We start from the raw sequence: 12,619 nt of genomic DNA on the forward strand, positions 1-12,619 counted from the left end.
AAATCATTTGGAATTTAGGAAGCTCGATGATTAATTTATATTGTGGAAGTCCAAGATTGGATGTCAACACCAGGTCCCTTCTTTGAGCTTCAGTTAGATGGACGTTGATTCTTACTTCTTTGACACATTCTTCGTCTCTAAGATTCATAGTCTCAGTTTCCTCCAAATTCGGCTTGTGTTGATTCTCAAATTGTCAAAACTCTTCGGCAACATGTTCGGGTACCTCATTTTTCTCTTCGTATTCCTTGCACTTATCATCACCTGCCTCATTTCGTTCACCCAGTTCATGACATAACATGACATTGACAGGTTTTAAATTAATATTACTGAAATTATAATCAAACAAAGTTAGGAAAGTAAAATATAAACAGATAAGTAAACAAATTTTTGATAAAAGAGGCTTTCATTTAAATTGAAAAACAAGAACAAACTTTGGCCACGGCCAAGGGTTATTTTGCCTTTTCAAACATCATAGGGGAATTTATAAACTTCAAAAAAGTAAAAACTGCATAATGGGTGGGTCTCGGGCCTCTTTTGAACTACCACCAATTTTAAAAACAAACAAAAATACATGTCCTTTCTACCCAGATGAGTAGGAAATCAGGAGTGGTGTGGAGGTCCAATTTTGCAATTGCTCCTCAGGTTCTGCATCACGGATGCTTGATGTCTCAGCCTCTTCCTCGATGACCGCATCAATCTCCTCAAAAAGGCCCAGATTCCTTCCCCGAGACCGATGTTGATGGCATGCTTCCGCACCGAGAATGACTGGTACAAGTGAGGCATTGGTCTGGCAAGCATCCGATCAGCACTCTTGTTCATTAGCTCCGCTTCATCAGCATATGTGGGGACATACCCCAAAGCAAACTTTGTTCCTCTGGCGGGAACTTGAACAGGCTCGACAATTCCTTGAAAATGCTTCCCTAACCCGAAATCTGGTTCAAAATCGCTCCGGAGCATAACAATAATAATCATCTTGTACACAGAAGGCATATGGGGCTGTGGAGCTAAATCATCACCGGTGGCATTTACCAGCTCCACCGTGTAGAAATCACAACCTCGAGAGACCTTATCAAAGATCGACGCATACCTATTGGAATGGCTCCCTTCACCATGAATGACCAATTCCTGGTCCTTTCAAATAAATTTCATTAGTTGGTGAAGGGTAGAAGGCACATCCCCAGCCATGTGGATAAGTGGTCTTCCTAGAAGTAAATGGTCTTCCAGAAGCAAATTGTATCTGGTATTGATGTCCAACACCTGAAACTCCACATTGAATTCTACAGGACCCATCTGAATATCCAAGTTTACTATCCCTATCGTATCTCTCTGCACTCCATCGAAAGGTCTCACATTGACCTGGTTTTGTTGAACCTTTCCCAAGTTGAATTTCAGCTGCTTGAAGTCAAAAGCGGGCAGATGTTGAGGCCGGACCCATCGTTGATTAAAAAAATGATTTATGACTTTGTCCCAAGATTTTATGGTGACGTGCAGAGCTTTGTTGTGCATCCTGCCTTCAAAAGACAGCTCTTCGGCACAAAAACAAATTTGATGTCCCCTAATGACCTGGTTTATCATAGCTGCTAGATTGTCACTATTAGTACCCACAGGCACATAAGTATCATCAAAAGCCCTCATCAAAGCCTGCCTATGCATTTATGAACTCATCAACAAGGCCCATACATAAATTTGAGCCGGCGTCTTCTCCAGATTCTTCACAATCGAATAATCTTTCGGCTGCATTTTTCTCCAGAACTCCTCGGCCTCGGCTTCACGGATCGGCCTTTTTGTTTGGTCCCTCTTCTGCCCTCCTTGAGCTAACTCTTCTGGTGTGTAACATTTATCGGATCTGGTCATGCCTTGAGTGGCAGCCGTTTCAATCACAAAGTTTGGTCGGGTAAGAGTTTCTCTTGGCACCAAGGCAACAACCTTCTCGGGTGTCAGAATCACAAACTTTTTCTTCTCTCTAATACTCAACGAGGCTACAACCTTTTCCAGCTCATCAAGAGCGATCGAAACTATTGCCTTTGTCACGCACCAATCATCATCTGTCTCTATCATATTGATAGTAACCCCTCCATGATTTGGCAAAGGATTACTATTGACATTGGGCGCGACTGTCTGAAGAGAGACCACGTTCTAGTCAATCAGGTCTTGGATCTTATGCTTCAGGTTGATACAGTCCTCGGTATCATGTCCAACATCGTTGGAGTGATATGCGCACCTCTGATCAGGTCTGTAAAACTTTGAGCTAGTGTCAATCGTCTTGGGTCCCCACTGGATTAATATATCCCGCCGCAGTTAATCGCTCAAACAACTTTGTTTGTCTTTCAATGAGCGAGTGAAAATTCTAGCGGGCTTCTTCTCAAATCTAGGATGGAGGGGATCGTAATTTCCTTGCTGAGGAGGAGACATTTGGCGATAATTTAGAGCGTTTGGACGAGGGGATTGATATCTGGGATATGAGTTGGTTTGGTAATTTGGTTGTGGAGCTTGGTAGTTCGGAGGAGTATTTTGGTAAATTGGAGTTGGGGTTTGGTACATTGGGGGAGGAGTTTGGTAATTTGTCTGAACGTTGGCACATTTGGGGTGTCATTTCGGTAGTGATGAGATGGAGTCTGGTAAACTGGAGGGGGAGTTTGGTAGATATGAGGGGGAGTATTTTGATAACTTGGAGGAAGGGTATTTTGATAACTGGTGGGAGGGGTATTTTGGTAATCAGCATGTGCATAATAAGCCGGGTACGAACTCTGTGAAGGTTGAGAACGACCTCGGTATTATGAGGATTTCCTTGGGGTTTTTTCCCCTCATAAGAGATAGAAGACATATCTTCTCTTTTCTTCTTCAACAAACCCGAGGATTCAGGCGAGGCAGCAACACGGGCAAGCTTCCCGGTTCTCAATCCATCTTTGATAGTCTCACCTACTTTGACTATCTAAGCAAATTTTGCTCCAACGAGCAACATGATTCTATCATAATATTCGAGCTCTTGAACCCACACAAATACTTCGATAATTTCCTTCTCAAACATAGGAAGCCGAACTCTGGCTGGCTCCTTTCTCCATCTGTATGCAAATTCTCTGTAACTTTCATTTGATTTCTGTTTCATCTTTTCTAGGGAGTAACGATCAGGAACAATCTCCACATTGGTAGGCGAATCGTTCGATAAAGTCCTTAGCCAGAGCATTCTAGCTAGGCCACTCTCTTGTTTCATGAGATGTAAACAATTCCAGAGCCTCTCCACTCAGACTTCGGCTAAAAAGCCGCATTAATAAAGCTTCATATCATCCAACTCCCACGAGCTGGTCACAGTAGGCCCTCAGGTGCGCTAAGGGGTTCCCTATTCCTCCAAAAACGTCGAATTTTGGCACCTTGAACCCTTTCGGGAGGTCCCAATTCGGAAGAATGCATAAATCCTCATAACTCAAACTGGTGACTTCAGGTATACACAGCAACTCTTTCATGGCCTTTTGAATCTCTTCCTTCATATCCAGCTTGGTTGTTTCTTCCTTTGACCTCCACTCTCTTTCTCGCTCCTCATAGTGGTCGAGCTCAGAACAATTCGCATAAGGCTCATTGGGGACTGGGATTTGGAAAGTGGATTTCTGGGGTAGGGGTGGAGAAATCGAAGGACTTTGGGCATTTTGAGTGGCTTGATAGTTTTGAGGGAAAGTCTGGGGGCTGGTATGTTGATTTTGGTGACTGAGGGAAGTTTGCAGGTTGTTAACGTTTTGGTTTTGAGGGGGTGGACCAGTTTGGAGGTTGGCATTTTGGGGAGGAAATGGCACTTGGAGGTTGGTATTTTGAGGAAGGGGTGGTATCTGATAAGAGGCAGAGGCATAATGGGGATTTTGGGTGGTTAAGTCGATGATTGAAGGATTCTGAGCAGGATTGGAGGGTGGATTTTGAGCCTGTTCTGCGTTCGAAGGAGGAAAGTGAAGTGGAGGCCTTTCGTCTGCTGGAGCATTGAAAGCAAAAACCGGATTAGGCAGATCTTGCCTTCTCTGCATTTTGACCCTCATCTCGATGATCTGCTGCATCAACTGTATAATTAGTTCGTTCTGATCAACAATAATGGGCTGAGCCATGACAATATCGGCAAGGCCAATCTCTTCATTGTTATCGCCTATTTTTGACTTTCCCTTACGAGAACTTTGACTGGGGAGGAATCTGTAGGGCCTTTTAATCTAGTAAAATAAGGGTGTTCAGCCAGCTTATCAACACAGATCAGTTCTAACTACCTGTGAAAGTAAAACAGCTCAAAGGCAAATTTATTAGTTTTATTTCAGGGCAAGTAATGCAAAATGTCACATAGAAAGCACATGAACATATACAAGTTGCTTTGTTTGAGGACATGTTAACTCACGAATAATGGGGACCGATGATTTTTTTTTTGTGAACAAGCAGGAATTTGCTCGTTTTATTTTGAGGCTAGTGACTCAGAAAGGTCAAATTGCGTTGAGCTAAGGTCTTCTTGCTGCATCTCCCGGCATCTGTTGATGTGAATTCAATGTTCCTTGTAGAATGAAAGGGAAAGAAATTTAAAAATAGGGCCGGGCCTTGAAACGCTGCCTACGTATCTCCCAAGGAGAAATCAGGCCCTACGTAGTTCGAATACAAAGGAAATTTTCATTTTCGTTCATTCATTTCTGGTGATTACAAGGAAAGTGAAAAACAGACAATAAAGCTCCTAACAGATAAAATGTGTCTCTATCCAAGCCATTCTTCTTTCGATTCTCGCATTAATAACGGGGGGTAAACTCAACTTGGATCCTCCCCTTGTTGATTAGGGACTCCAGATCATAGCGAAACCTGAGGCACCTTCTAATGCTGTGATCTGTGGCGTTATGATAGGGACAAGGTTTCTAAATTTCACTTCCAACAGGATCGAATGTTTCATTATCAGTTTTGATAGGGGCAAAGACCCCATTTCGAACTAGCTACATATAGATATCCAACATCATTCTCTTGAAAGGCGTGAAAGAGTGACAGTAAAACATGGTATGCTCCATGACCGATATGTTGGGCTCTGGTTAGTCACATGTAAGGAGAGCATTATCACCCCACATATAGGGGATTCTCCCAATCTTGATCAGGTTGTAGATCGTGGTCTTAAGCTCCACGCATTCCTTTATTATGTGCCCCTTTCGATATAGATGGTAGGCACATGTTTTACGTACATCCCCCGGCTCAACCTCAGAAGTCGTTCCCCCAAAGGGTTTCAGGATGCGTTTATCCAGAAGACACTCGTAGATAAGAGCACATGGAACGACTTTTGCTCCCACACTATATTCCTGCAAATATGTTTCGAGGGTGATTTTCTCATTCCTTTCTTTCCAACGTCCTTGGAAAGGAGGCCTATAGACAATTTCCTCATCGGTATCTTCTTCAGTAGCTCCAGGGTGAGTGTCTTCGGGACCACTATTGGCTTCTTGACCGAAGAAAAAGCATTTTCCGCGTATTTTCTGAAGCCTCGTGGTTATATCCTTATTGAAGACATCATGTTCCTTCCGCATAGCAACCGTTTCCTCGTTCATGATAGCATATCTTATCATCTTAGCCGCTAACTCCGCGTCTAGTGCTGCACTTTTGGCTTGCGCAGCTGCGGTGGCTAGCTCTACTTATATTTCTCTTTCTCCCATCTCTCGAATCTCTTGTTTGAATCGACGCAGTTTCATCCTTAAATCCTCCTCAGTCGTCTTCACCTCGACATTCTTACATTTTTCCATCTTAGCAACAATTTTACCTTTCCTGAGATGACAGAGTAATGTTTTAGAATTTGGTAGTAGGATTTTATTTCTGGCTGAGAAACTCAAGACTCACAAAATTTTGGTCTGATATTTTGGTAGTGACTTGTATTTAAAATTGTGGAGATTTTCAAAAAAAATTTGAAAAGGAGTGGGATAAAAATGTCCTCATTCAAAGCAACAAATCACATAAACAGTTAAACCAAACAAGCATATATCGCGTCCTAAACAGATATGTGACCCTTTTGTGCCAAGGGTAGGCCTAACGATTTTGAAGGATGTATGCGTCATTCAAAACAAATTATTGCACCCCCCAAAATAAGATTCATAAATAATTAGAGAATTCATAACAAATTTAACAAAAGGGATATATCTTTTGGGACAGGGATAAATTGCAAATACAATAAAATCAAACCTACGTAGGGGAATAAGATAACTAAAAGGCAGAAGGTCCCGCACCTCCTCTTGATTTTGCCACTTCTTCGCGAATAAGGAACTTGCTAGTCATCACATGCGGCTCGGTAAACACAACTTTAGAAGACATCTATACACCCTGGAGGGTGTTGAGCTGATCATCCAAGTTCGAGTCCAAACGTATCAGGCAAGCTCTTGTGTTAGCTAACTCTTATGTGGCAAAGGCTAAGGCCCTTTGGCTTTCATATTCTCAATGCTGGAAACTCTTATTCCCTATGTAGGTATTCTTGATCCTTACGTTGAAACTCTTGCTCTCTTCGGTCCCATTCCTGATGAAAGTGGTAGGCTTGGATTTGGAGTCTTACCTGGACAACTTCAATCTGTCGGTCCGTGCGTGGCATCAGGTCAAGTGTACCACGTAGATCATTCTGCAACCATTTTTTGTATTCGTCAACATACCCAACTTCAAATATGTCTTCGGCCATGCTTTATTTTAGGTTAACCCCGCGCGACCTATTCATCAAGAATATCCTTGGCATGAGGTATCTGGTCGCACCCGTTGTAGTCAAAGACGTAGCGGCTAGTGTCTCCTTTGAAAGGTAGAATTTGTCTTCTGCCGAATTGCTGCATTACCCTGCTAGGGTTGTAGGGTCGTACCTCTCTAATGCCAGGAAGGATTAGGAAAGGACACTTAGCCCCCTAAACAACTATTTTTTCTGACATGAAATCTTGAAACATCCATTGTACATTTTCATCTTTTATGTCGTGGAAGACTTGTAGCCCATGCTTCCCTCGTGCTATGGATCTTGAACTTGTTGATGCTCAAATGGAACTCGTAGTGGTCGAGGTGGCTTTCTTTTTGTGGTTCGGCTAATTCCTACTTCTGAGTCTCGTATGTCTTCACTAGATGTTTAGACATCCACCACAGTAACAAAATATTACATCCTTGAAAAAATGGAAACCCATTTTTGAATTGACCCAAAGCTCGATAGATGTCGGCCAAAATGATCGGGTTCAGGTTGAAGTATTTCTTGACTTGTCCCTTTTTACCAACACCCTCAAAGATGGCGTGAGTTACCATGACGATTCGAGTATTAATTTCATTCCCTCCGTCCTGAGGAAATACCATCGTCCCTAATAGGCATACGACAAATGCTAGAGTTTGAGTCTGCCTCCAACTACCATAATCAAGAAACTCATTTGAAAAATTCTTATAATAGTTCTGGTGTCCCCATTGTTCGTAGAACTTTACAAACGGAATACTTGGGGTGTCTAGCCACCCTGCATTTACCAATAACAACATGTTTTTCAGTTCTTTGCTGGTCGGCTTATCCGGTAGCAAAATGTGATGATTTGGATGATTTTTCCTTTTCTGGCACATTCCGACGTTATTTAGACAATATTTGATATCTTCAACAGTTGGTGTCATTTCGACATCTCCAAAGCGAAACATCATATTCTCATCATCCTAAAATTGAGTGACCACATCAATGAACTTGGGCCAAACTTTGAGATTCATTATCGACGGGAGGTGACCCAAGTGAATGTAAAGTTCTCTTTTCTAATATGCATTGAGATTGTTCCACCATACACGAAAGAGGTTCGACGTCTCGGTGACCATTTTGAAACTCAAGTGTTGCTTGACCATCTACAAAAACATACAAATAATTAGATACCCCCCAAACCCAAGACGCAACAATTTGTCAAAAAACACATACATCCTTCAAACACGTAAGTATGAACGTCCGTTCAGGTCGTGGGCCCTTTGGACTCAAGGTGATCTTTCTAATGGGCCCAACACGCCCTGGGTGTTGGGTCATCTTAAGCCAATGCGCTAAATTTCAGGGATTTGGTTTTACTCTACCCTAGTTTGACTAAGAGTGGGCTTTGTTTATAGTGGATTGGTGACCCAAGCGGACTACTTAGGCTGGGATAGTTAACAACCGTTGACTATCCAGTATCAACTACATTCGTCAAGGTGCCTCGAGAAAGATTTGGTTAATGAACGACTGCGGCTCGCATAATCGTCCTTTAAATGGAAAATTAAAATAAGTGTCGTTTGACGAATTATGTCATACCATGAATGCAACAATTTAATATTTACGATAAATAAAGCAAGTAGACAGTTAAAACACATAGCCAAATAAATTAACCTTAAGGTTAAAACCATTCAATTTCCCAGCAGAGTTGTCATTCTGTTTTATTTAAAAATATGGTTTACATTGGTTTTAAGAGTTACCACTTAATTTTTAAGAAAACTGTTGTTTTCAAAAGACAAAAATAAAAAATCTGATGAAAACTTAAAGAGGGGTTCGGGGTTCTTATTAGCATTTCGGGAAGGGTTTGAAAGCACCCGAAATGCCCGCCAATACGCGATTATCCGACAATTAATTATTTGGCCAATATTTTAAATGATATAAATATTTGTCTAAGTTGCGAATAAATAGTTTAAAACTCTAAATTATTTTTAAGGGTAAGGGAAAAATTACTCAGGCAAATAACTTATAAATATTCTTGAAGCAATGATAACTTTGTTTAATTTTAGAAGAAATATAAGTGTTTACTCGAAATGGACTCTTTTTGGGGAATTGAATTTTTAAAACCTTGAAATCAATTTTAACAAATAAAACACATAATAGCAATTAAATAGGTAGGGAACGAGAATTTAGGCCCAAGTCTGGATCTGTCTGCCTGAGCCAGTACTTGGGTCTATTTTCATTTTGGGCCCAATTCTTGCCCATTTTTTGTACCTGTCTTAGACTAAATTCGAAATTTACTTCTTTGGGCCTGAGGCCCATCTTCCACCAGTCCTAAATTCTAACAAGATAGTAATAAGTGAAATGACAAGGGCTTAGACCCAAAATAACAAAATACAATCTCTTTTTATATAAAGACTGGGCCTTTGGCCCAATCTTTTCAATTCTCCTCTGCATCGAATTCCTTCAACCCTGTTCATCGGTTTTTATTGCTTGGCAGACTCGACAAAAATTTATGTGGCCTTCGTGGCCCATTTCGAAATGTGAGAGGATGGAGGACTAGAGTCCAATTTGGACTCCATACGAAATCACATGATATAGGAAAAGAAGAACAAATTAGCCAAATGAAAGAGATATAGAATAAGTAATAATTTAATGAAATAAAAAAAATGAAATAAAAGAGACCACTACTTTAATCAATCTAGGCAAGGAGGACACATATGGTTTGCACAAAATAGTTTTGATTAAATCGAGACTGCCCCAATAACTGAAGGCGAATAAAATAATCTAGGCTATATTTAGTTTGTCAAAATACAACTTAACGGTAATAACCTTAAGCTCAAACTTAACAAATAAAGGAATTAAGCATTATTTTTAAAAAGAAAAATCAACAATTACTCCATGCTTATCCAAATATTGAGATCTTTTGAGCTCCATTTGCAATATTCAAAGCATAAATAAGACACCAAAAATATAACAAAAGTACCGGTCCACATGCCTCATATATAAAAATAAAGTAACATATGGAATCAATACATTTAAGCTTATAAGAAGAAAACTCCACTGAAATACTGCATTGAAATTTCAAGCAGCAAGACCCACATATGACAAATTTTGCATAAATGAATATCACTTTTATCTAGTTAGAAAGGCAGTACCACGTCTATGCGACATTAGGGAAATTGCATACTTTGAAAACTAACATACCGGCAAACAAATTAGTGGCAAACGATAAAGCACACTTCATTTTTTTATTTTTTTTCTTTTGACAACAATAGATTAGATGTTCAACACACAACTACTAAGACTACAATCAACTTGACATTAAATCGAAGTAAAAGAAGTAATAATAACAGAAATAAACTTAGCGTATTCAATCCTTCAGGATTCCGAACAGGAGGAAAACGAGAAAACTGAATTTCAAACAAATAATGGAAACACGATCAGATTTAGATAAAGAGAGTTGAAACGAGACTTGATTAAACGGTCTATGAATGAACTTAAAACAGGATAAAAACACATAGTGAAAATGAAATGAAACTATTGAATCAAACAGCTTAGACACGACATTTAGGCAACCTTTTGAGACAATGCTAAGCACAAGAAAACTTGAGATGAAGCAAGTTGTGAACATAGAAACTAACAGATGGAGGAAAATAAGCTATTGCATTCTACAAATAGTAGGTAACACGATAAACAACTTTCACATCAACAAGTTTGCCGAGATTCTGCTTCATTTTTGTAAAAGAAATGGCATTAACAGTAAAAAAGAAAGTTGTAGCAAAGCTCAAACTTAAGAAAATAGAAATATCACAATATCGAGTACAAATCCATAAAACTTTAATTCGATATTGCAACTAACTTAATGAAGCGACTAAAAAACATATACATCATATCAAAATATTATAAACTAAACAGCAACTAACAGCCAACTAAACACAAAATAAAGAGCTTTTCAAACATTAAAAGGTCATTTTGAGGTAGAAGAAGGTGATACCTTTTTCGAGGCAGCGAGACAGGGACGAGAAGGAGCAGGGGACGACTTCACCACTATGCTAACTCAACTACGAACAACGAACAAAAAGCCTGGACAGAATTCAAGCCGCTCTATATTCAGAGTGTATTTTTTTATTTGTATTCAAACTACTTTGGCTCAAGCAATTCTCTGTATTTTCGCTAAAAATTTTCCAACTAAAAAATCTTTTTCCCCCTCCCTTAAATAGTGAATAAAAGAGAAAATATATAAGGGATATTTAGGGTTCGAAATGGGGGGAAAAGATCCAATTCGGATGGGGATCAAGGCCCAATAAATTCAAACTTCAAAAAACCTTTCACCATTTTAGGGAGACACCATTTTCTGAGATCTTCAACCCCATTCCGGAAGAGGAAAAGGGGGAACGGGTGGTTGATTCATTTTCATCGTCCTTGAAGCGCCACACAGCTCAATCCTAAGGCTGGAAGGACGAACTTGCAGGTGATTTTACTGCTGCTGCGACAGGGACGCCATGCCACTTCTGGGTTCTCGTGTGAAGAAGAAACGGGTGGAGGTCGTTCACGCGTCTGTTTCGCGTCGTGTATTTTGACGCTGTAGCTTCTAGTTTTGCGTCTGGTCACGCGAGGAAGAAGAAAAACGAGGTGGGGTCGGGTCGGTTTGGTGGAATGGATCGGTTGTATTGTATTGGGTTGGGGCTTGGAGAGTTATTAGAGAAAATGGGTCTGAAAATTGTTTTGGTACTGCTGAACGATGGGTCTTTTGGAATGTTTTTTTTCTCTTTTGTTTTGTGGGCTGATGGGTTAGGAACTAAGGGTGGAAAAAAAGTTGCTGGAAAATTGCACTTGGGTTGAAGGAAATTGTGAGTAAAAGGTTCAAAACTTGGTCTTTTAATGGATTGAATGGAGGAAAGAAAAGGGGCTAGATTTGTAATAGGAAAATTGCCACATGATTTGCAATTATGGCCATGGGAATTGAGAAGTTAGTCAAATTGAGTTTATTTAGTGAATTCGGCAAGAATTTAAATAGGATGAGTTAACATAATTAAACTACGAGCTTCTCAATCTTAACAAAATAAAATAATTAACTTGATTATAAACTAATAACTCAAAAATATAAGTATTAATTAACTAAACCAATTAACCAACTATTTAAGCAAAACTAAAATCTTTTTGATACAATTTTTGAATATTCATAAACTATACTAATTATATACAAAATTATATAAAACATATATTATTTAAAAATTATAAAGAAGTGAAAAAACTATTAAAATAACTTAAAAAATAATTTGAATTTTATAAAGTCAATTATTTCAAATCGTTTGGAATTTAAGAAGCTTGCTGATTAATTTATATTATGGAGATCTAAAATTTGGTGTCAACACATACATAACTCAAAAAGATTGACTCGAAAAAGCTACTCATAAAAGTACCAAGTTAAACTAAATATTGCTACTGTATGCAGATGTGCAGCTCTATATGTAGCTTGTGATTTAGAACCAAAACTAACTGAAACAACTTAGACAAGAAAACTCAAGTACAAGTAATCAGGTGTAATCTAGTATGCTAAGCATTAGCCATGTTCGCTACTTCTCTATTCGGATCAATACAAAACCAACCCCTAAAACTTGTCAAGATATTTCATTTAAACACTCGAATTGAGCCCTATTGCAATTGAACATCTCAATTCCTAATAATCACTTTAAGAGGGGGTGTGAAGAATTAGGGTGTGTTTGGTATTAAGGAAAATGTTTTCCTGGAAAACAAGTAGATTTTTTACTTGTTTTCTCATGTTTGGTTGGTGACTAGAAAATATTTTTCGGAAAAGATTTTTTAGTGTTTCATTTATGAATGAAAATTATTTTTGAGAAAATATCTTTTATTTTTACTAGAGAGTAGAAATAAAATTTTGAATTGAAATTGAAAATATTTTTTAAAGATAAACTTAATTTTTTTTGGGTAGGGTGGGGTGGTGGGGCCGGTGTGAGGGGG

This window comes from Solanum tuberosum, unplaced genomic scaffold (assembly GCF_000226075.1).
Source record: "Solanum tuberosum cultivar DM 1-3 516 R44 unplaced genomic scaffold, SolTub_3.0 scf00446, whole genome shotgun sequence".
NCBI lineage: Eukaryota > Viridiplantae > Streptophyta > Magnoliopsida > Solanales > Solanaceae > Solanum > Solanum tuberosum.